Below are 26815 nucleotides of genomic sequence, written 5' to 3' on the forward strand. Positions count from 1 at the left end.
ACAGCTGACAAAAGATGACTTTTTTAAGGGTCAAACCGGTATGTGAATCTGATGTCTCTGGTTTATGTACTTTAAGTTGTATTTTAATCACTTGTCGCGGGCCACTAAAAAGAGTGGGGCCCATAGCCCGGAGCCTACTTTCTCTATTTGGTAATCCGGAACTGCCTCAAGGATTTACCAGGCAAAGACTGTGTCCCTACTGGGGTCCAGATGAAAACAAAGGCCAGCGCCCCACTGCTGTAGGCATCTGTCAGCTGCCTCTAGTAGTGTCATGGCTAGTCAACCACGGTAAAAAAAAAGTACCACTTTGTGTGAACCCACCCTATCCAAACTAGCACACATCTGGTAAAACACGCACTAACATGACATAGATTATTTATCAATAGACTTGCAGAAAACATGCGCGGTTTGATAGAATGATTAAATGAGAATCAGGTTGTCCAGTGGACAGAGTGTCCCTGAACTTTTACACCTGAAGTTATCTTAGTAAATTTTCAATTTCACATTAAAATAATATGCACTTCTTGCATACCTAAATTCAAGAGATGACAACAGGTTTAATATTCTAACTTCTAATGATTGTTAATAATGTTTTTTTGTTTGCTTTAAACTATCGCAATGGTGATTTTTTCACACCAGCTTCGCTGTCTGAAGTTAGCCTCCTGCGCGATGGGCAAAACGTGCAGTTTTCAAAATCAAAATACATATTATGTTTTCATACTTCATCATTCTAGCCACATTACAGACACTTTTCACTGTTGCAAAAAAAAATCGATTAAGGGTTATTTAGTAGTGATCTGTTATAGAGAAAATATATATACATGAAGGTGTCCTCGAGACCTAGTCAGGTGACTGTTTAAATAATATTGCAATTAATAAATTAAAGTGTTTGCAAATATAGATGCAACATTGAAAATGTGAAAACCTTTTCTATATTTGATTGTGAATTAAACATAATCATTCAATAATTTGAGTGTATTTGGTGTACAATTGTTTTTGTGTTTTGTTTTGAGGTTTAAATCACAGCCTAATAATGAAAAACTAGGGGTCCCCAGATTTTTAGTAATGGATTCACTAGGGGGTCCACACAAGTCAAAAGATTAAGACCAACTGGTATAGATCATCATCAACTGTGCCTCATGCATTGAAAATCATAGTGGTGGGGCTGCTGCCTGGAAGCAGGAATATTTAAAACAGAATAACTATTCTCTAATTTTCAGTCTGGGCCCAACTCTGTTGCAGATTGGAGCAATGGCAAAAGGTATGATAGGGAAGCTGCTAGAACTAGCGACAGTAGGGAATCTGGTGCTTTGATTTGATGTGATTTGTCTGCAGTTGCTGGCAATCAATCTACCATAATTGTTATAGAGTGCTAAGATCCAGATAATGGTGACTAAATGCTGAAGGAGCAGCATCACCCTAAAACAGCAGTAGTGTCTTAAAAGGGTGTTATAGTATTTTATTTTATTGCCTGATCCATTCTATGGGGATCTGGGCAGGTGTGGATGCATTCTTTCCTTACAGACCGAAAAAAAAACTTAAATCTGGGCATCTTGTGCAGGCAGGGATGCCCCCGAAAGTGGGGTTCTTGTCCTCCAATATTTATGGCTTGTGGTTTACAGCCAATCAGTGACCTTTTACATAAAAACAACTCATTAAACTCATAAAAATCTATACAATTGCAAAAAATGCTTTCTACAGTACATAAAGTGATAATGGACCAATAATCATATTTAATATCCATAAACACTAAAAGCATTACTGGTCATAGATTCACAGTGGGTATCTCAGTAACAGTTCATAAAACAAACAAAAAACCCAGTATATGAATGATAACATGCTGTCATACTCCACCAGCATAACCAACTAGGAGGCAAGATTGATGTGCTTCATGCACTTCTTCAATGTATATTATTATCTAGTTACTTCAAACCATAAAGAAGATTCTGTAGATTGTTTACAGGTTAATAATGCTGTGGACACAGTCCTAATCCCCATCTTCAGCAAAATTTGTAATTATCAAGACAACCTCAAGACTCTGAAAAGAGAACATAATAAAAACAACAAACCAATTTGTCTTGCTTGCAGTAAAGAGCCTAATACAGAGAAACCCTACAGCAGGAGAGGGGTACTAAATGAAAAAGTTGGGCCAGTTAGCTTCCGGTATTGAGTCTCTGCCAGGCCTGGAGAAGCTGACTGGTCTGTGCTGAATGTGTGTGTACTAAGGAACTACCTTGCCACATGCCCAAAGACACAACATAAAGCCAATAGCACAGTGTAACCACCTGCAAAATGATGTGGCCCAGTATTGATTTCATTATTGCTTGCAACAGACAAATCTGTGTGAAGCCAGGTGCTAAAAGGCGTGATTTAGTCAGCAAGATTTCATCACAAACTAAGCAATGCAGAGAAGATACTTTACTAGAATACCATCTAGCAATACACTTATTTAAGGGATTGTTCCTAACCAAAATTCAAGGAACAAAACATTGAGCTTCATTCAAGTTTAGATATTTTCAAGCTCCAGTTAATTAAAGCTCACTATCATTTTCAGATGTCCAGATTTTCCATTATCGTATTTCTTTGCATGAAATCTGGCAAAAGGTAACTTTTAAACTGCTTGACCGGTCTAAGCTGTAATTGGTGTCATTTTAAACCAGAAATCAATTCAATGTCAATGTCCTGATATTCTATATTTCCACAAGGCTTCTAAAGATGCTGTCATGATATTGGTTATGTTAAAGTTGATTTGTCGTGGAGGCAAGGCAACTAGTTTTGGCTCAATGATGATAAAAAGGAAGAGTGATCATCAGAGGTGTCATGTCTACTAACCCATCTGCCTAGTGGCCACTACACCTTGCCTCTACCCCTGACTAACCAGAGTAAGTAAGGTATCCAAGTATGATCATTAACACTGTTTTCAACCTCATGTGAACACGGAATCCAAGATCTGTCTTTACTCAATCTCCAGTTGATGTCAGCTGTTGGAGCAAGATTAAAGGATATTGTTTGTGCAGACCATAGTTCATTCTAGGTTTCAATGTTATAATTTAATATAATTACTTCACCATAGCTAAAACATCCTGAATATACATACCTGAAGCAGTACAGGACCACACCACAGGTATTTTAGCATTTGTGAACATGATCATCCAAGGCCATTTTGCAATGAACTGAACAGCTACATCCAGCTACTCTCAAATCAGAAATGCACCAATCGTGTGGATGTTAAATGTCATATGTGGACTGCAATGCACATTTACACTACCCACATATAGAACTAAAGTATTCCGCTGTGTCTTTACTAGGCTGCAGTTTAAACTCACTGAAGTGACACATTGCAAGGAAAAGAGCTTTGCCATATAAGCAACCTAATTTCATACATATAGTATTTCATCCCCAAGTGCACGATTACGAGTTCTGGTGGTGTTGGAGAGGGCAGTACACCAACGCTGTGCCCCCGTACCACTGAGACTTGCCGCCCACCTTCCAGATTAGAACTTTAAAGTGGTCTGGCAGGTCCCACGGCGGTGCGTGTGAAAAAGGCACTGCAATGGCACAGCACAACAAGTTTCTTGCATGGCATGGACTTGAAAATCCATGCTGTGCACTAACTGGTGTGCATGCACACAGGCGGGCACATGTTATGCTCCCCCCTGTGCATCCACATGCAGAGGAGGCACAGGGGGACCTGCAGAGCCCACTTTGTTTCCTCTCTGCCACAGTGTTTGTGGAGGAGGAACCTTCATGACATCGCTGGCGGACAGAAAACTCGTAAAATGCTTGGTGGGACTGCAGCAGTCTGCCGGTTGGACTGCCGGTGCGGCGGTGGCTGGACCGCTACCGCCTCACCCCCAAGAGTCCGACAGGCCCTAAGTCTGCCTCACAAGCCCATCATATATCCCCAAAATGAAAAGTTATCAAAAGCTGTTTGCCACAGTGCAGGCCAAATCATATAACCTCTGATCAGGCCTAATAATAAATAAATGTTTGTTTTATACCTTTACTTCGAAAAATTGTTGAAACTTCATTCAGGGTCCTTTTTCACTTACGGTAAAATTTTATAAAATAGTCAAAATAGATTTATGATATGTGTAATGGAAAAGCAACTTTTTAAACATATACTTAGTTCTGTTTAGGGACAAACTGGAATTAAAACTCAAACTGAACTGCATCAAATCCACACATATATATATATTCACTGAAAAAACCATAGGTTTCACACACGTTATAGTTAGGAATTAGCATTTAAAAAACCTTGCAAATTCACTGAAAAAACCATAGGTTTCACACATGTTATAGTTAGCGGAAATTTTACTGATAAAAAACCAATGAAATTCCCCCGTTATAGTTAGTGCAGGCAACTATAACTCACGCGACCGCAATCCTCTGCTGATGCTAATACTGTATTTAGACACTTATTTGCCCATGTCTTCTTCCATACATTTTTAGCTATACATATATTACAAATATTTTTCTTTCATAAAGACACATATGTCATCAGCAGAAGATTGCGGTCGCGTGAGTTATAGTTGCCTGTCATCACTTACAAATTAAATTTAACAGATTGCCTATCACAAGGAAGCGCATAATATGTCCTCCACTTTACGCAGTTAGTGCCATACACGCAAGGTGGGCACGCGGTGCGCGTAGCGCACCGTGCGCACATGGAGGACATATTATGCGCTTCCTTGTGATAGGTAATCTGTTAAATTTAATTTGTAAGTGATGACAATAATACGCCATGCACAGAGAGTGTTTTTTTTTTTTATTAAAATTTTTAGCGTAAGCGCACCGTACGCGTACGGTAAGCGTAATCGGCGAAATTTTCAAAAAATAAAAATTTACCGTTTTTGGCCTTAGGGGATCTTTGAGGACTCAACTAACATGGCTATGTGCATGGGCGCTGTCTAAACAGCCCCTTTATATGTTTTTTGCCTTTGTTTACAGCCCCCCCCTCAGAGTGCGAGAGAGAAAATGGCGGCCGCCGCTTCCTGGTTTCGACCGATTCGAATGTTTACTTAGATGTAACAGCCAATCAGAATCGCGCTCGCGCACGCCACCGTACGCGTACGGTACGCGTACGGTAAGCGTACCGTAAGCTGGCTCAGATATATATATTGATTTAAAGGCTATTTTCTCAGAATCTACTGAACAGATTTACACCAAACCTACAAAATGCACTTCCTTGACCTGAGGACTACCTCTCTGCCAAATTTCTAGTAATTCTGTTCAGCCGTTCGGGCTGTAGCCCTGTCTAAAGGTCCTATGGAAAAATGCATGGGAAAAACGCGTTTTGGGACCCCCCTTTTATCTCAGCCCCCGCTTGACGAATCCCCCCGAGACTTTCAGGGTAGGAGCGGAGCGTAGCGCCCCACCTATTTTGAGAAATTCGCGAGGATTCGTCGACCGGCGCCAAAGTTATTCAAAATAGAATGTTGCGGATTTCCTATGGAAACAGGGTCCTAACTATAACTACCTACTGGCGACCGCGAGTAGGTAATATATATATATATATATATATATGTATATATATATACACACATATATTTATATATATATATATACTATGATGATGTATATATCTTTAAGGTATGTACAGTTAAGAGATACAGTTAGCAACTCTATACTTTCCTGCTTACTCTTATCTTTATAATAATATTGTATGCAATATTTTGGCTACAATATTTTTGCATTTTGATATTTTGCCCATGAAATTCTAAACTAAAACCAAGGGTATACAAGATTCCTGCAAGGGGAAGAAAAGCTAGGACAATCTTGAATAATGGACTGTGGGGAGGTTTAGAGTAAGGTGAAAGAGGAAGTGCTTTAAAAAGAGGCCTTTTTTTCTTTCATCGTACAGTTGTAAGAATCAAATATTGGCAATGCCACTGGAATAATGCAATTCAACAGCCATGGCATTTTCTGAATAACTTTGGATTTACCACACTTTTCACATAATCCATCATCTGAGCATTAATTTGCAGATTTCAACAATAACGATTTTACAGTTCAAAAATGTAAAAGTTATCAAAATTACTGCTGCATCTTTTGCTATACAGTGGCAGGCCAATTGCAAAGGTCAAATAGTCACTTTCAATTGCTGATTGCTTTGTAAAATATTTCTACAATTGAACAGAAAAATACAATAATATTTGTTGCTCTACAGTTGAATCCACACATGCATAGTAACATGGGGTGATTGCAGTTGAAACAAAATCATTATGACATGTTAAATTGTGTTTTCTGGCTTAGATTTAATTAGGCCCCACAGCTATCTGATTTAAAAATGGATGCTTAATCATGATGCTTATTTTTTGTTTATATTTTTCAGTTGACACAACATGCAGCAAGACTTGAATTATTTATTTTTGTATGACTCTCTGTTCTTGAAGAATTCACCAGAGGAAGTCTTTTGCAGCAATGTTTTTTCTGCTAACACACTTTTTTTACATTAATTCACAATGGTTCTCTGTTGTTTGTTTAAACAGTTTGTTCTAACTTCTTCGGATGACATTCAATCAGAAGGTTCAAATCAGTATTCATTTACCAGGTTAGTGCTAGTGTGATCGAATTTTGTAATGTTTTAAAATTTGAAAATATGATTTGTTAGAGCAATGATTATACCTTTCCGTACGTAATGGGGTAGTGGGTCCCAATCCCTTACTAGTTGTTTAGTTATGAGCAGATATTGGTTGTTCGGTTACTTGTCCTGGACAGGGGGATACCCCTACCCCTAGAAAGCCTTAAGGCCTTAAAGGTTGGTGTCAGGGCAAGTACAGGTGATCGTAGTATTACAAGAATAATTCCAATAGGCTGAATTCTTTGTGAAAATAATATTAATCCGTGTTGTCACTCTTTGAAGAAAGGTTGAGTGGGTGATGAAAAAAATATCAAGCAGCCAACACGTGTTTCGCCCCATTACATGGCCATCCGACCCGGGGCTTCTTCAGGGCTGTGCATTTAGTCACAATAAATAATCTAGACATTCAGGATCATAAAAAGGGAACATGCAATGTGGGTGCTGGTGAGGAAGGGAAGGAAAGGAAGAAAATCAAGAAGGGCGGCAGGGGAGGAGTGAAGGGGGAAGAAGGGTTTTGTTAGAAAGCAAAATCATGGAGATAACATCAGAACAACAATGAGAGACCACATGTGATAATTATGTCAAAACGATATAAAGCAAAAAGAGCCATACATACAGAATATAGTCAGCATGAGAGTACAATATCATAGAGTGGAAAAAATATTTAAAGGACATAGCGATTGAAGAATATGGGCAAGATGGGTGAAATGCAATCATAGATGCGTAGTATAATTAAAATTGTTGGTGTTAATAGAAGGAAAAAATTAATAAAAAATCGAAATTAGAAATACATTATGCAAGAGGCCATAAGGCAATGTGTCACATTTGTTGGCAGAAGGTAGGACCCATAATTGGGTGACAGTTTTCAAGAGATGAGGCATTTACAGTGGGTAGATATATAACGAATGACATAGGAGCATACAAGATGATATTGTTGTCATTATTACGTTGTTTGTTATATGTTTTTAAATAGAGTAGCGGGTAGAAAACATCGGGTAATGCAGATGAATATCCGAGGTCAATGAATACGTACAGGCGGCAATGAGAGCAATACATGGAGAAGATACATTAGCGTATGTTATATAGTAGCGCAAAAAGCAGATGCAATACAAGTTTAGAAGGTGGGTGTTACACGGCGGAGATGCCGGCATACTATGCCAGAAACCGGTCCTAGGAAGCTTGTTTCCTGTCCAGGGAAGGCATGGAATAGCAGTTCGGGCTGGACTGTTCCCATGAGGCACAGGGTCAGACTGATTTGCATATGGCCATGTCTGAACTGGGGTGGCAGAGTGGGCTATAGAACGGTGATGGATCAAACCCAGATCTGTTGACTGGGTGTGAGTGTTTGATTGGTTCTGATGCTCCGTCCATCACCACCCCCTTTTGTATCGCTTTGTTCGCCATAAGTTGGCAGGGTATGCTCAAACGTGAGTCCCTTGCTCACTTTGCCACTGGATTCAAGCAAGCCTGGCTGAAGACGGCTGAAATGCCAGAAACCGGTCCTAGGAAGCTTGTTTCCTGTCCAGGGAAGGCATGGAATAGCAGTTCGGGCTGGACTGTTCCCATGAGGCACAGGGTCAGACTGATTTGCATATGGCCATGTCCCAACTGGGGTGGCAGAGTGGGCTAAAGAACGGTGATGGATCAAACCCAGATCTGTTGACTGGGTGTGAGTGTTTGATTGGTTCTGATGCTCCGTCCATCACCACCCCCTTTTGTATCGCTTTGTTCGCCATAAGTTGGCAGGGTATGCTCAGACGTGAGTCCCTTGCTCACTTTGCCACTGGATTCAAGCAAGCCTGGCTGAAGACGGCTGAAATGCCAGAAACCGGTCCTAGGAAGCTTGTTTCCTGTCCAGGGAAGGCATGGAATAGCAGTTCGGGCTGGGCTGTTCCCATGAGGCACAGGGTCAGACTGATTTGCATATGGCCATGTCTGAACTGGGGTGGCAGAGTGGGCTAAAGAACGGTGATGGATCAAACCCAGATCTGTTGACTGGGTGTGAGTGTTTGATTGGTTCTGATGCTCCGTCCATCACCACCCCCTTTTGTATCGCTTTGTTCGCCATAAGTTGGCAGGGTATGCTCAGACGTGAGTCCCTTGCTCACTTTGCCACTGGATTCAAGCAAGCCTGGCTGAAGACGGCTGAAATGCCAGAAACCGGTCCTAGGAAGCTTGTTTCCTGTCCAGGGAAGGCATGGAATAGCAGTTCGGGCTGGACTGTTCCCATGAGGCACAGGGTCAGACTGATTTGCATATGGCCATGTCTGAACTGGGGTGGCAGAGTGGGCTAAAGAACGGTGATGGATCAAACCCAGATCTGTTGACTGGGTGTGAGTGTTTGATTAGTTCTGATGCTCCGTCCATCACCACCCCCTTTTGTATCGCTTTGTTCGCCATAAGTTGGCAGGGTATGCTCAGACGTGAGTCCCTTGCTCACTTTGCCACTGGATTCAAGCAAGCCTGGCTGAAGACGGCTGAAATGCCAGAAACCGGTCCTAGGAAGCTTGTTTCCTGTCCAGGGAAGGCATGGAATAGCAGTTCGGGCTGGACTGTTCCCATGAGGCACAGGATCAGACTGATTTGCATATGGCCATGTCTGAACTGGGGTGGCAGAGTGGGCTAAAGAACGGTGATGGATCAAACCCAGATCTGTTGACTGGGTGTGAGTGTTTGATTGGTTCTGATGCTCCGTCCATCACCACCCCCTTTTGTATCGCTTTGTTCACCATAAGTTGGCAGGGTATGCTCAGACGTGAGTCCCCTGCTCACTTTGCCACTGGATTCAAGCAAGCCTGGCTGAAGATGGCTGAAATTGGCTGAAATGCCAGAAACCGGTCCTAGGAAGCTTGTTTCCTGTCCAGGGAAGGCATGGAATAGCAGTTCGGGCTGGACTGTTCCCATGAGGCACAGGGTCAGACTGATTTGCATATGGCCATGTCTGAACTGGGGTGGCAGAGTGGGCTAAAGAACGGTGATGGATCAAACCCAGATCTGTTGACTGGGTGTGAGTGTTTGATTGGTTCTGATGCTCCGTCCATCACCACCCCCTTTTGTATCGCTTTGTTCGCCATAAGTTGGCAGGGTATGCTCAGACGTGAGTCCCTTGCTCACTTTGCCACTGGATTCAAGCAATCCTGGCTGAAGACGGCTGAAATGCCAGAAACCGGTCCTAGGAAGCTTGTTTCCTGTCCAGGGAAGGCATGGAATAGCAGTTCGGGCTGGACTGTTCCCATGAGGCACAGGGTCAGACTGATTTCCATATGGCCATGTCTGAACTGGGGTGGCAGAGTGGGCTAAAGAACGGTGATGGATCAAACCCAGATCTGTTGACTGGGTGTGAGTGTTTGATTGGTTCTGATGCTCCGTCCATCACCACCCCCTTTTGTATCGCTTTGTTCGCCATAAGTTGGCAGGGTATGCTCAGACGTGAGTCCCTTGCTCACTTTGCCACTGGATTCAAGCAATCCTGGCTGAAGACGGCTGAAATGCCAGAAACCGGTCCTAGGAAGCTTGTTTCCTGTCCAGGGAAGGCATGGAATAGCAGTTCGGGCTGGACTGTTCCCATGAGGCACAGGGTCAGACTGATTTCCATATGGCCATGTCTGAACTGGGGTGGCAGAGTGGGCTAAAGAACGGTGATGGATCAAACCCAGATCTGTTGACTGGGTGTGAGTGTTTGATTGGTTCTGATGCTCCGTCCATCACCACCCCCCCACCACCCCCTTTTGTATCGGCATACTAACCACTGCATACTGTATAGGCTGAGGTTACTTTGCCCCATTTTGATATCTAATGTGGTTCCAACTTGGACAGGACCTCATAATTATCTTTTAACATATCCCTTTTTTTAGTCATAACAATCACATCTAAAATAGGTGAATGAGCAGCTAGATACCCTCCGGTATATTATTTACACAACACTACTTCCAAAATGGCCCCGGTGATTGTATCACCATACAGATAACAGTCCCCACAGATGTTTATTGAATGTATTCCATGAGATTTGATCACACATTCTCCTTGCGGTTCCCTACTCTGACCCTATAGGCACTCCCCATTCCAACAAATAATTTTCTTTAAATATCAATAAACGGCACCCTGACTTTTTCTATCGAGATCCCACAAACCATTCCAACATGGCGTCCAAACACGGTCTCCCGATTTGACAGCTGACCCCGTCAACCGGAAGTATTTTGCAGAACTGCACACACATATACCGGCAATCACTACTCGATCCCTAGACGCTTCCTAGGATCTTTTCCGAACAGGCATTACGCTGAGACTTTGAAGGTAAGCACCGCTTGAGACTCCCATCCCCCTGCCGAGCTATCTCCCATCCTGTCCACCCCCATCACTGATAGCTCACATTTCTCTCCCCAGAATAAATAAGGACCCTGAATTCCTACAACTTCATTTTTCGCATAGAAATTATACTACGGTAAGTATATGCATCCTTGCCCCATTTCAAGCATGTACCGCCACACAGAATCCCGCCATTCACATTTCGTAATAATGTCACCTTTTGCGGCATCTCCGCCAGGTAACACCCACCAATCTACACATAAACGTTCGTAGACCTCCTAACTGCACGGGAATCTTTCCCTTTTCACCAGTGGATAAACTAAAAACGTTAGATTAAAATCAAGAGACTCTTCTACATATTCGCCACCAGTAAATGACTATATTCCTGAGATTCTTTATGGTTACATGAAGTCTTTCTTCCTCTGACTAATTGACACATTTGCATTCATTTTCTGGAACTCAGACTGGACCCTCAAACCCGCTTTCCTTACTTAACACGTAACTATATCCCAACCTATATATTTTTCTTGGGATTGCTTTTTATTCTAAACTTGTATTGGATCTGCTTTTTGCGCTATGATATAACATTAGCTGATGTATCTTCTCCATGTATTGCTCTCATTGCCACATGTACGTATTAATTGACCTCGATATTCATCTGCATTACCCAATGTTTTCTCCCCGCTCCCCTATTTAAAAACAAATACCAAACAACATAATAATAACAATGATATCATTTTGTGTGCTCCTATGTCATGCGTTATATATCTACCCACTGTAAATGCCTCATCTTTTGAAAACTGTCACCCCATTATGGGTCCTACCTGCTGCCAACAATTGTGACACATCGCCTTGTGGTCTCTTGCATAATGTATTTCTAATTTTGATTTTTTATTTATTTTTTCCTTCTATTAACACCTACAATTTTAATTATTCTACGCATCTCTGATTGCATTTCACCCATCTTGCCCATATTCTCCAATCACTATTTCCTTTAAATGTTTTTTCCACTCTATGATATTGTACTCTCATGGCGATTATGTCCGGTACGTATGGTTCTTTTTGCTTTATATCGTTTCCTCATAATTATCACATGTGATCTCTCATTGTTGTTCTGATGTTATCTCCATAATTTTGCTTTCCAACAAAACCCTTCTTCCCCCATCCCACCTCCCCTGCCGCCCTTCTTAATTTTCTCCCTTTCCTTCCCTACCTCACCCACATTGCATGTTCCCTTTTTATGATACTGAATGTCTTGATTATTTATTGTGACTAAATGCACAGCCCTGAAGAAGCCCCGGGCCGGATGGCCATGTAATGGGCGAAACACGTGTTGGCTGCTTGTTATTTTCTTTATCACCCACTCAATCTTTCTTCAAAGAGTGACAACACGGATAAATATTCTTTTCACAAAGAATTCAGCCTATTGGAATTATTCTTGTAATACTACGATCACCTGTACTTGCCCTGACACCAACGATTAATGATTATACCTTGCTGACTTTGCAGCTCCTGCATTTCTCTATGTAAGAAAACTGTATATAAGCCCTTATGTTTGGGGATGAGCTTTTTGAGACCCTTGTTGATATTATAGTGATGCTTCCTAATTTCTATTGATATGCTGCACATTTGAGACTTAGGGCCTGATTCCTACTTGGGTGGTCCTGGGACCACCGTCGCGTTTTGGCTGTCTGACCGCTGCATACCTTGCAGTCCTACCGCCAGATGACAAAGCTGGTGGTGAGACTGCCATGAGACTGTCTCCAGACCAACAACTCCTCCTAGAGCTGAGCTCCCGCAGCAATAGCAGTTAGGATAGCGGTGGTCAATGGTGGCGGTGCCGGCATTGGCACTGCTGTCAGTATCATAACCTGCCTACATTTTACTGGCAGGCCCACCGCCGTGAAGAGGTCATTGGAAAGGCAGGATTTGGGGTGCAAACATGTCTCCATGGCGAGTGTGCCCTGGAGACATGTTCACTAGTGGCAACTGAGTGTGCCCCCATGCAATTGACATGGTTGTGCACACTGCTTCTATGCCAACCATGTTGTGGGGAATGAGTGCACCCAACTACCCAAAAGCATTGCAGCATGGCTGTCATTGGCTGCAGGCTGTTTCCTGGAGCGACAGCATGCCACTCCCATGACTGCACGGCCGACACACCACCAGCCCGCGGTGATGTCGTAATGCACCTGCTTGGCGATTTGTTCCCGACTGCCATCACGGTGGGCTGGCAGCATGTCTACTAGGGTTATAATCATGCCCCTAAACTATTTTCTGATTTTTCACTTCATGGCAAATTATGTCTATGCAATTTAATATTATTACCTTTAATTTTCCTTTTCTTTCCACATTATTTAGTTAACCTTCATACATTATATTGTTCATGTGCTGCCACATAATTTCAGTGGCCCTGGATAAAGAGATGTAAGAAATTGGGTTATTGGTTGAGGGCGTGGTACTCCAACTCAACCACAGCAATCCTTGTCAGAGTAGTACCGCAAAACGTCACTAAATTAACATGTGCTTAACCCTGTGGCAGCTTGATACAAAGCAGTCAGGCTTAACTTAGAGGCACAGTATAAAATATTTATGCAGCACACAAATAGTAATAATGTGAAAACACAACACAAAAAAAATCCCAGACCAATTTAGAAAAATACATTTTAATAATAAAAATAAAAACCCAATCAGTAGAACCTGAGACTGAGGAAATGTCACAAGTTTAGGCTGAATGGGATGGAGTGTGGGTTTGATTCAAGGAGCAGGTTACTCCTGCTGAAAGAGTTATTATCTCAAAGTTCACCTCAAAGAGTTTTGTTTGTGGTGGAGAGATCAGCGAGGAGCAGAGAGCACCATGGGTTCCTGCCGTTGTAGCTCGAAGAGCAGGCTGGGCAGTCATTTCTGTAGAGCGAAGTCGTGCGCTGTAAACAGTCAGTGCTAGAGTTTCATATTGGCGGTCATCGTGGCTGTCGTTGCTGTAGCTCGAAGTGTAGATCTCACATTGCCAGTCGTCGCTGGTGGTCCCTGTAGCTTGAAACGCAGAATTTCCCCAGAGCCTCGCATTAGGTGTCGTCGCAGCGACAGTCTCGGCCCAACGTGACAAAGAGCCTAAACTTTAAGATTTCAGGGTATATTTACAATGTCTGGCGCATCTCTGCAAATCAGCAGGGATGCACCAGAACAGATGCGACACGCAATTCCCCTCTTGCGCCACCACGGATGCGTCGCATTTACAATGTGGTGCACCGTGGCACAAGGATGGGCAGATGCGTGTCGCATCTTGTGGCGTAAGGGCGGCGCATTGCTGGAGTCGCGTCGCAAGCGCGACGCAACTCCAGCAATGCACAGGGTCCACCCATACCTAACGTGGTGCGTCAGTCCTTACGCCTGCTTCAAGCAGGCGTAAGGGTTTGATGCAGCAGCGTCGTAAAACTGACTTAGTGAAACCTTGTAGATATGACTGCATCAGTTTTACGGGGCTTTCCTGCGACGGAACGCCCACCCTGCGACGGAACGCCCACATGAAACCTGACACAGGTTTCATGTGGCGCAGTGCTTTACAACGTGATGCATCTGCCTAGATCCATCACATTGTAAATAAGTCGTAACGTGGCGCATGGTTTACGCCGCCGCTCCGTTACAAAAGTGATTCAAAGGCAGCTTGTAAACATGCCCCTTCCCCTCTTCTTCTTGGGAGGAGATCAGACAGATGCCAGCCAAGGGTCCAGGACCTGGGGGGACCTTCTGGGAATCATTAACTCACTCTAGCAGAGGCCAGCAGGGCTCGAGCATGTCCAGTTGCAGTAGATCAGCTGGGCAGTTGCAGGGAAACCTCTGGAGCTTGTTCTGTCCCTTTGGCTCAATCAGGAGGTAGGCCAATTTACCCTTGGAGTTACTCAGGATGAAGGGATGAAGGTAAACAGGCCTAGTCTTCCTTCTCAGACTGCAAGGCAGTGCTCAAACAGCCGTGCAGTCTTTCTTCTGTAATATCCACTAGTTCAGGAGTGTTCTGATGAGCAGGTCTGGAGATCCAATAATTTAACCAGGTACCAGCCTTTGTGTGTGAGGGGTACACCCTGTCCTTCCCCCACATCTAGTTCTGGAGCATCTTCCCTTCTCCTGTCAAAAATCCAAGAAGTCTGGGGTGACAAAAGACTGGACAGGCTTGGTATTAGATTCCCTTTGTGTGAGGGAAAGTCCTCTGAAGTACAAGTGGGGCTGGGTTAAGCTTCTTCCAGCCATCCTGCCAGAATGACCCATCCTGTCCTCAACTAAGGTGCATTTGTGTCACTGTCTGGAAGAAAAACACAAATGTCAACAGCGGAGCCATTCACAGTCATGTGACCCAAGATACTGGCAGAAGGCACAAATGGTTAGGATAAGAAAATATCAACTTAATAAAAGTGGCATTTTCTGAATTATACCTTAAAATCTAACATCACCATAAAAGAAGATTTTAAATTGCAATTCACTTCAATGTAAACAGTACATTTCTATCTGCTCCTAATCCAAAGTTATCACGTATTAAATGTAATAGGCTAATCCAATGTATGTCAATGGGAGAGATAGGCCTTTCAACAGTGAAAAAAGATTTTAGGAGTTTTTCACAGCCAGGACATTTAAAACGTAAGTACACAAGTCATACTTTTTAAATACAATTCAGCCTACCCATTGAGTCATTAGGGCCTACAATAGGGGTGCCTTATAAGTATTAAAAAGGAAAGTTTAGGCCTGGCATGCAGGTCAAAATGGCAATATAACACTTCACTACAGGTTGCAGTGGCAGGCCTGAGAAATGTTTTAAAAGGCTACATTAAGTGGGTGTCACAATGAGTGCTGCCGTATTTTCTACTACTAGTATTTACAGGCCCTGGGTACAGTGAGTACCATTTACTAAGGACTTTCAAGTAAATTAAATGTGCCAATCAGATGTAAGCCAATGTTACCATTTTGGAAGGAGAGAGCACAAACTCTTTAGCACTGGTTAGCAGTGGTAAAGTGCACAGAGGTAAGGCCAACATAAACAAATTGAGTGAAACAGGAGGAGTGAAGGCAAAAGGTTTGGGAGAATACCACACCAAGGATGTCAGGCCTGATAAGAGACTTCTACGATTATTGTGTAGAGCACAGGTTATGAACGGCGTCTAACCAAACCTCTGCAGAACTTTTCTGTTCATGGAAAAATAAGAAGATTCTGCCTGACCTCTGGGGAAAAGAGGACTCCAGCAATCTACTGGTACCCAGGGACTGCAGATGCTCTCCAGGTATTGTGTTGAAAATAATGTTTCTTCACAGATTGACATTTTTTAATCAGTGTACAAAGTTGGAAGAGTGCAACATATCTCCAATATATTGAAATGTTATTAGAATATGTCATTCAGCTACAATATACTCTTTATGCCGCACAGGTACTTTCCGATGCCTCTGCTATGAGATGTTATAGAGAAAACTTTATTTTGCCTGAATGTCAGGTTTACCTTTTTTGCCAATGCTCCACACCTATCTAATTTCCAAGGTTACCACATTTTCTTATCTGTACATACTTTTGCAGGAAAGGAAAACTTTAAGAGTTTCAGGGATAGGTGTGTTGTGGTAATGTGATTACTCTCAGATATCCAACCCTGTAGGAGGGCCCTTGCTCACCCAATATGCTATTGTACATTTTTACATAATTCTTTTGGTGAACATGGTGTTCATGATACTTCATTTCTCTAATTCGACAGGAGTCCTTCACACAACCACAAAGGAGCCTTTTTTCACACAACCACAAAGCAGCCATTTGGGTCACTGATGTTCTGCCTTTCAAGGACAAATAAGTGGAAATACCTGAAACACTGTATCGAGTAGTATGATGAAACCATATCATGTCCAATAAGGCTTTTCTCAACTGTTTACCATTGATCATATTTAGTTGAATACACTTTTTGATCATTCTATTAATGCACTTATTTAATCCATTTCTTCTGGTGAAATATAAAGCAGACTGCAAATGTGTTGTTGACATACCACTTGAAATTCCTAAAATTTAATATATGTAAATAGTACTCAATTGTCAGTTGTTGTAGTTCATGGACTACTTTCAATGAAAAATACTTCACATAGGAAGTCAATGACTACAGTAGTGTTGGAGTCTTGGACTATTTGTAGGTTGAGCCGAGGCAGCATGCATGTGCTGTTTGCAAGACCTGCTGTAATCACTATACGTAGCGTAATTCCACCTGCTGCTTGCCATTGGTTCACTCCTGCATTGCTCTTCTTTGCTGGCTCCTCATTGGTTGATGCTCCCAATACATCATTTCTGTTTTTCGCTCAAGAGCACCGGCAAATGGCAGTTTCCTTATACTGTATGTGTTTATATGATCCTTTGGGGAGTGCTTGTTTTATTGCCTGTTCCTAGTACCGTGCACCTTTTTTTTATCATCAAGGGCACCCGCAACACATGCAGCCACACACATAACTTTTATGTATACGGGCGCCGCTCTTTAAGTTTCAGCCCATTTTATGTTTCTTGTTTTTTAATTGCTATCTAACTTTACACCCCTATATTTTTTGCAGTTGTAGCATGAACTCGAAAGGAAGGTTTAGGAGTACTTTATGTGAGCATCAGTTTTCCAGTTCCAAAGTGGTAGCTCGCCACACTAACATTTTTCAACGAGGACATTTGGGAGGGAGGGGGGCAGTACAGAAAACTGACCACATTTTCGTGTGAAAAGGGCTGCTTTATTGAAATAGGTGCACATCACAAATTTTCCTGGCATAACCGCCTTAAAAATCTAAAACCTTGATATACATCCAGTGAAGCAGCACCAAACCCCACCATCACCCCTACGGTCCCCCAATATACCCACCCTGCAGCTAACTCATTTAACTGTATTTCAGTTACCAACATTCTATTCCCCCTGCATCCGATGACTATATTTAACAAAGGAACATGTGAGTAACTAAATATCCTAAACTACCTGCCTACACTCCCCTTGCCCATGGTTCCCCAACTAGCAATGCCAACAAACTTGTACCAACACCTGGCAAACTTTTAATTCCCCGACCACCCAGAAAGGGGAGGTTGTGCAATTACCACCCTTTTCTGTTTCTCCAGCCTTCTCGGTGTTGTGAGTGACGTGATCACCTACCGCCTGATATTTAATGCCTTGGTCAATACTTTTCAGATCTCTAACAATTATAAGTCCATGTCCATCCTTAGAAGGTGTACCCCGTCTCCCCTGAAAAACTCTGTGGTGATAAATGTAATATTGGAATGACAAATTAGACCAAAACCGGTCCCCCTACAAAAATGGACCATCCCTCTATTCAATGTAGTTCTTACTCTATCTATCGCCACTGGCTTGCACGCCCCTCTCCAAGACCACTCAGGCACAACCTTGGTCCATAAGATGTAACACCGTGCCCAACACTCTTTTATTTCTGCCAAGTCATTTTTCATAGTCCTCAATGGCACCACCCCTTTCTCCTGCACTAAGTCATTCTCCCTGAGGTGAATAAGCAACACATCCGGGCACTGTCCCTCAGACATTCATGCTATTCAATATGTGTAACAAGTCCCTCCAAAGAATTCCCCTCTTTACTTTCCAAGTAACCCAAAAAGACGGTCATTAAAACCCAGATTATACTCCAGCTCCCTCTCTACTTTCTTGTATGGCTGCCTACTTAATAAAGGAGTGGCACACCACATAAATATCCAATTCCTCGGCTGCCGGGCCTTCTACGGCACTTGAAAGAAAAACCATTCAGTAAGCGCTTCACCATGAAGCAACCGCTGCGCTTCCCTCATCCTCCAGCACCCGCACATAACGCCTATAGTATTCGGATGACTAGCGGCCAAGCTACTTGATATTTTTGAGCACCCAAACTCTGTTCCCAGCTACCGATGCAGCCCTAATGCAAAAAGAGTGCGTACCGTACTCTGCTGCCTTTAGTTCCAGCTTATCCAATGCCTTTTGCAGTAGTGCTAGTAGCTGAAAGTGTGTTACCTTGCCTCCATTGATGAACCTATTCACCAGAACAGTTTCTGCTGTACAACAAGCCGCCCATCACTGAACCCGTGCCACTGGACACAAACCTGAGGAACCCATAGATTTTAAGACAACCCTTTTCCTCTAAGCCCTCAGATCCAATTTGGAATGGCTAAGCCATATCTCCCATCTCCCTGTTTCCTTTTCTTTAACCTTCCACTGTATTCCACCCGTGCCACAATCTCTCAACAATTCCAACACTATCAAAGCTCTTTAAAACATCCACACCATAAGTGTAGAAAATAGGCAAGTCTCAACGCATCCCTGAACACCTTAGGAAATACCTGCAACACTTTATCAAGTAAGTTCAAAGACAAAGGTTTTCTGGCCCGCCCCCTCCAGCCTTGCTCCTGCGCCAATCCTGCCAACTTCCCAACAATGGTAACCCTCAATAATCCCTTGTCTATCCACCTGCGATTGACCCTCCTACTGGCACTACACACCCAACACTTGGAATTCCTTCCATGCCCGAACAAATGCATTGAGCATCGAATCTGCAAGGGACCTTGCCACCAGTCGCACCATCCTGCATTACCTACAGACCACAACTACTCTGGTATGTGTGTTGGGTCTCTGTCTGCATCCTTTGCTAACACACAGGATCTACCCCACTGTGAACTTAAATAGGCATCCGCAATGTCTTTGTCCACTCCGGGCACGTGTTGCACCCTGAAAGCAATGTCATATTGTAATGCAGCCCAACACAAAAATCCACTGCAACTTCAGGACCTGCATGTTCCTAGCAGACTGTCTATGCCCAACCTCAACTACCAACATGTTGTCAACCAGAAAGAGTAGTTTCCTGTTTGCTAATTCTGTGCCCTATAGTGTCACTGCTACCACCTATGGGGACAGTACCAAGAAGGCTACGGTCCTGCCCCCGATGCTCCACTGTGGCAGCCAGAGCTCTGCGCACCACCTACCCTGCCAGTAGAGTCCAAAACCCCATCCTCCTGCTGCAGCTGAAAAAATCTGCACATCCAATTTTACATCCTCCATTCTTGCCAAAGGACTGCTATTGAAATTGTGTGGTAAGAAACACCACATTTTCAGGCTGTCCTTCACCCCTGCTGAAAGTAGAACATGAGGCAGTGAAAACCCGGAAAAAGCACGCCCCAACCTCCTGCAGAATGTTCTCCCTGCCTGTAGCACTCTAAATACAAAATGAAGGTTTCACAACAGGACCTGAATCTCCTTCACTTTCACTTTTTCCCTACACATTTACAGTGTCAGCATTTTCTCCTTTTTGTCCTGTGGTAATCTCGCTTCCATCCGAATGGAATCAATTATAATGCCCAAAAACAAAAGCACTTTTTGTGGACCCACTGTTTTCTCTAATACCAACAACACCCCTAGTTCACCCATGAGCTCTTGGAACCTTGCCAGTAGCTGAACCGGGTGTCCCCACAATAAACAAGTCATCCAAATAGTGGGTTACCAGATGATGGTCCATTTGCCATGTAAACACCCATTGCAAAAAGAACTGAAACACACGAACAGAGCATATGAATTAGTGCAACCCATTGACAATGCCTTATCCCTGTATCAGTTTCATTCGAATTGCAAGGTTTATCCACCCGTTCCCAGGTCACGGCCATTGAACAATGGCTCTCCTCAGGCTGTGACTCCATCGCCCCCTTGAAACGGGTCTCAACCAAACGAGAGAAGGACGCCAATCAGTGGTTTAACGAAGATCTCAAAGCCACTAAATTGGCGGTACGTCGAGCGGAGCGGGCCTGGAGGAGAAACTACTGCCCCTCTCTACGATTGGAGTTTATTAACATCCTGACCCTATACAAAAAGGATATCCTGGAGGCAAAAACCACCTATTTCTCCTCCAAAATCCTCGCAGCCGAAAACCAATCGAAGGAAATTTTCTCGATTGTACACAATCTGGCGTTATCGGACAGAACCTCTCTTAAACCCACCCCTTCTCAGGAACTCTGTCATTCCCTCAATAACTTTTTCATTCAGAAAATAGTCACCATCAAAGCTAACATCCCCCCTCCTTCCCCCACTTTTGTGGATCCCCAGTGTCCCCCCCCCCAAGGGACAACTCACCTCCCTCCCACCTCTGACTAAGGAATCTCTGACTGCCATAATTCCACTTGTCAAATCTGGTTCCCCGTTAGATCCCTGCCCGGCTCATATTCTTCGTCATATCTTTACCAGCTGTTCAGACCCCCCCCCTTCATCTCCTTAACAGCTCTCTTTCCCAGGGCGTGGTACCTAACCCACTTAAAACCGCAGTCATTGTCCCCATTTTGAAAAAATCGGGCGCCGACCCCTCAGTTCCCGCTAATTTTCGCCCCATCTCCCTTCTGCCGTTCCTGGCGAAAGTACTCGAGCGCCACGTCACCTGCGCCCTGAGCTCTTTCGTGGAGAAGAACGGGGCTCTCGCCCCCCGCCAGGCCGGGTTCCGCCCCGCACACTCTACGGAGTCCGTAGATCTCTCGGTCCTTGATAACCTCAGGGAGGGAATGGATACCAACCAACCCCAGGCCTTGGTCCTCCTCGATCTCTCAGCCGCCTTTGACACGGTGGATCATTCCATCTTGCTTTCCCGTGTCAGGGCGGCGGGGATCGGGGGCACCGCGTTGGTTTGGTTATCCTCCTTCCTGAGGGACCGTACCCAGGCAGTTCGCCTGGGTGATTCTACTGCGGACTTTCGCAATGTTCAGTGCGGGGTCCCCCAAGGCTCCTCCCTTTCCCCCCTTTTATTTAATCTTTATATTTCCCCTCTTATTTTTTCACTGCAACAAATGGAGGTCGCCGTATTTAATTATGCGGACGACCTCCAGCTTGTCTTCAATCTTTCCTCTTCCCCCGATTCTGTTCTCAATTTCCAAACCATCATGATTCATATCCGGGACTGGATGAACCACAACCATCTGAAACACAACCCAGACAAGACCGAGCTGGTGTTGACGGGTGGTTCATCCAGCCCCTGGTCCCCTCTCTTCTGGCCGCCTTCCCTAGGTCCCCCACCTGTTCCCTCTACCTCAGTCAAAACTCTAGGCATTAAGCTCAATTCTCAACTCACCCTTCACTCCCAGGTCAGCTCTGTGGTTTCTTCTTCCTTTCTTTCACTGCGCACTATACGCAAGGTGTCCCGTTTTTTCTCATTTGATGCTTTAAAATTGATCACCCTGGCCATGGTCGTATCCCGCCTGGATTATGGCAACGCCCTATATGCAGGTATACCTGCATATAGTCTCCGGCGTCTGCAGCAGATCCAAAACCAGGCGGCGCGCCTGGTGTTCAAACTTCCAAAGTCCCACCATATAACCCCCCTCCTAAAGTCCCTACATTGGCTTCCTGTTCGTGCTCGTGTCCAGTTTAAGCTTGCTTCCATCACCTTTCAAGCACGACTGGGCACGGCACCGGCTTTCATCTCATCTGAGATTATCCCTTATGTTCCATCCAGGGAACTGCGTTCATCTACCCAATCCCTTCTTACAGTCCCACGGTTCCGGAGAAAGAAATGGGGAGGCTCAAAATTTGCGACCCTCGCCCCGATCTTCTGGAACTCCCTGCCTCTCGAGCTTAGAGCTTCAACCCTGTACCCGCATTTCCGGAAACAGCTCAAGGCACATCTCTTTGCTAAATTCTTCAATGAATTCATTAGCAGTTCATCTTTTTCTTACTTAGCTCCAGCTCCCTTGCCCAGTCCTCTGTCAGTTGTAGCGCCATGAAACCGCTGGTGTACGTGCGCTGTATAAATAATTTTAAATTCAAATTCAAACCCAATAGCTGAAATTCCTCAGGATGTACCGAAAGCAACCGAATAGCTAATTTTACATCACATTTTGCCATTAAAGATCCTGGGCCCATCGTCACCACCGGTGACATGACCACATCTGCCAAAGAGTATGAAACCAAAGCCACTTCCTTAGCCATGAAATTGTTCACCCACCGTCAGGCCAAGACATGTGCTCTATCAAACAAAATTGGCCCATCTCTTTCTTTGGCACCACTCCAACTGGGGACACTATCAGATCCGTTGTTGGCCAAACCTGAAAGGACCCAGCCATCCAATCTTACCCTCTGCGACCTCCTTCTGCAATTTCTCCTGCACTGCCTGTCTATGTTCTGTTGCTGAACGCAAGTTGTCCACCCACTCCCCCTGCCAAGGACTATCATACCCCAAACTAAAACCCCAACAAAATCCCTCCTGCAACAACTTTGCCTCCTCTGCTCTCCAATAAAATCCTAGCCAATACTCCAACTTCTCGAGATTAACCATAGTACGCACCTCTTGCACCAGATCTGTGGATGCTCCTCCCACCTCAGGGACCTGAGAAATTGCTGCTGATGTCCTCCCTAGGTTCTACCGTACTGCTGCCATTGCTCCACTCCCTGGCTGGGCTATCACCTCCCGGACCCGTAACAGTTGACAAGAGGGTACCGTCCTTTGCATTTCAAGCATTCATGGCGGAATTTGATATTTTCTCGAGTACATATACCATTATTAAAATCCCAGCAGGTGCACCCTGTCCCTGGTTGTGCCTTTGGTGCCCCTCCCACAACTCCTCAGGTGGGACATTGTGAAAAGGGGCGATATTCTATAGGCAGGCCACTTGCTATAAAAATGGTCTTCCCCAGTTTCGTGGCCCCCATGGTTTGTTGCCGAAGATCAGAGTCCAGATACCCCCTTTTGGCTTCCAGATCCCAAGCTAGACATGCCCAGAATTACTGATCATATTGGGCTTGCACGTATCGCCTGTGCATTGTGCTTTCTGCACCACATCCATGCATTGAAACACAGCTATGCAACAATGCGGGTATTTCCGATCAGAAATGCTGCAGTCCCGTTTTCTATAGTGTGGAGGACTTTTGGCTGCTTTGCCAACTCATACTCCTCTTCCTTTGAACACTCCTTCGAGCGCACCTCTCTCTGCAGGTGTTTCAGCATTTCTACATACTCCCTCTTTCAATTGCACTCTTTCGTTGCTAACATTAAATGGGCCCCAAGTGGCATGGTCACCCCCATATATAGTAGCTTTTTTATATTGAGCTCTTTGCTTTCGGGCCTCACCTTCTTCTCTCTTGCCTCGACTACCCCCGCTACCTACCACTGCCTCTGTTTTGTGTGCAAAACTGCACTGACTCTGGGCACTCTCCTTCTCCTCAGTACCCACTTCCAGATCTATCATGTATTTTCCTGTGCATAGCCCTTCTTTTTCCTCTGCCGGCATGCTGCAGGCATTCACACCTGTGGATACCTTCTTAGGTGCATCTAATGCTTATTTTTCCTTACCTGGTGCCAAGATCAGTACCTATGCTGTTGCAGTCCGCCTCGCCTGTGGTCTCTCCTCCTCCAAATTCCTATTTGGCTATTGTTTGTGCACCTGCAACACACTGAATACCTGATTAGTGGACCCCTCCCCCCTTTTCCAGTCTGGCTCCTCCCCCCATAGTTCTCTTTCTTCCAGACAATCCTCCGTGTAGTCCAATATTGGGACCCCTAGCAGGTCTTCCATCTCACCCCAGCTGGAGCCCCCATCTATTGTGTAAAAGCCAAACGAACATTCAAATTCATAATGAGAAGCCCGGCATCCGGGGGTGGGGGGCTGACTTATTCCTTCCCTGCCGCTCCACCGATGCTACTCGCCTGCCTTCATTTGCATGGAAGCCAGAGGCCATTTGAGACCCACTGGTCACTTGGGCCAATGAGGTTGTCCTGGACCTTCATGCATTGGTCATGCTGGCATCCCCCACTGAAGTTAGGTGAACCGCACTGGGCTCAGCCCTCTCTTCTCCTCGGTCTTGACAAGCCACACCCAGCTCTGCCAAGTCTGGATTCACATGCCGCCCTGGACTTGAAATAATCAAGACAGGACTGGTGTGCCGGCACTCTGAGCCTGACCTGCTTTATCTGCAGAACCCAAAAACTTTTCCATCTATTCTTGGTGGCCTTACCCTTGGAATCCTGCACTCCCCCCAACCTTCCCCAAAGCCCCATTACTACCCTGCCCAACATGACCCTGAAATCATCACCGACCAAATCTTCCACCTGTATGGCATCTTCCTCCCCACTCCACTCCAACATAACTAACACTGCTGTGGATATCGGGTTCGAGCCACCCTGATGTTCCCCTTCAACAACCAAGTGGGAAACTTGTCTATATATGCATCTACCTGCGCCACCCTATCTAACCGCCCTCCCTTACAGCATCATCCCAATGCGCGAATATATCTAGCCGCCGCAGTATGCCCTGTCCCCACCGTGCTATATGACCTGTACTCTGGATATTGCTCCCATATGCCTCTGTCTGTGGCCCCCCTTCTTGCTGCTGGATAAGCAACAAGAACTGGCCCTGCATATGTGACACCCCCAGCCCCCACATGTCTCCCTTCCGTGCCTCCTTACTGACCTCCAGATGTACCATATGCGACTCCACAGATCCTGCTTACTTGGGCGCCCCTTTGCCTGATAGAAGGCAGGCGACTCAACCAATGCTTTCCACTTCCTCATTTCCTTCTTCGGAGTGGCCCCATATACGAGCATACTGCACGGGGCTGCTCCGCCTCGTACATCACTTCTGGTGTTTCCCGTTGCCGGGAGTGCAGCAAGGCCCAGCATCCCCAGCTATGCCCCTAGCCACACCCCTGCCCCTCCCCTCTACGGCTTCATATAATGCACAGGCCTTGGCCTCACCCACACTCGCTTGCCCAGCCCCCTTGTTCCCGATGCCTCAAGGGGCCGCTCCTCTGCGGGCAGCATGGCCCCTCTCACTCACCTCTTGATGTATGGCTCTGCCATGTTGACAGAGTTGCCCATCAAACTTAGAATGCATTGACAGGAACCACTGTAACAATAATTCCTACCAATGCTAGAGATGTGTGATGGGCCGGAGGACAACTCACAATTTGGCAGATGGGGGATTTGTCAGAGTGATAGAGTACGTTACTCTACATCACTGACGGAGCCAAACTCTAAATCAGGTTGTTAGTATTCAACCTACTTGAAAGAACCATACAAAGAGTGAAGTACATCTGAGAGCTTCAAGCCAAGTCATTCCAATCTACAAAACTGTAACTAGATGTGGTGTTTCCTAATGGGTAAAAACTTCTCTTTCCGGTAGCAATTAATTATGACTCAAATAATCTCTCCCATATTCCTGTGGCAAGAGTTAGTAAACAAGAATCAAAGAGAAATCAAGGTGATTGACTCATAGTAGTTGCTAATATGTTAAGATACATTAGGACAATAAAGGTATGAATGAAATGTAATTACCTTCAAGATTTCTTTCTTTGTGACAGGTGAAAATGCAAAATAATGCAAAGATAATACTCTATTGCCTAACCTTTCAAACTACTATTCTATTAAAATCCAATATAAGCTAATACATATCTGGATGAGATCTTGTGAGTAATGTAGTTAGTCTGAAGAATTAAGTTACTAACCACAAAACAAGAAGAAGAAAAACTTTACTTTCAGAAAGTCTATCATTTCTGTGGTGGATAATAGGATGCACTACTTGGCATAATAACAGTCTTTGTAGCACTCAGTATGCAGAGAACTGAAATCAACTGCATGATAAATACGACCAACACAGTTTCCACCGCTGACAGGTCGAAAGGCAATTGAAGTGGGAGAAATGGAATCAGAAATAACCCCAAAACAGACTCTTCAGTACTTGGGCCTGATCACGATGACGGTGGGACCGCCACCAACAGCCCATCTATGGCGGTCCCACCGCCATCGTAATAATGTTTTCCGACTGCCATATCAGGATGGTGGGCGGATGGGTAGCGGTCAGAGAGACCGACCCCCACAGATCCCTCAGAGAGGAACTAGTGGGTGGTGCATGCCAGGCACCGCCGAATGGATTATGATGTCCCTCCCCACCAGCTGTTTCATGGCGGATTATCCGCCATGAAAAGGCAG

Source organism: Triturus cristatus, chromosome 3_2 (assembly GCF_964204655.1).
Source record: "Triturus cristatus chromosome 3_2, aTriCri1.1, whole genome shotgun sequence".
Taxonomy (NCBI): Eukaryota; Metazoa; Chordata; class Amphibia; order Caudata; family Salamandridae; genus Triturus; species Triturus cristatus.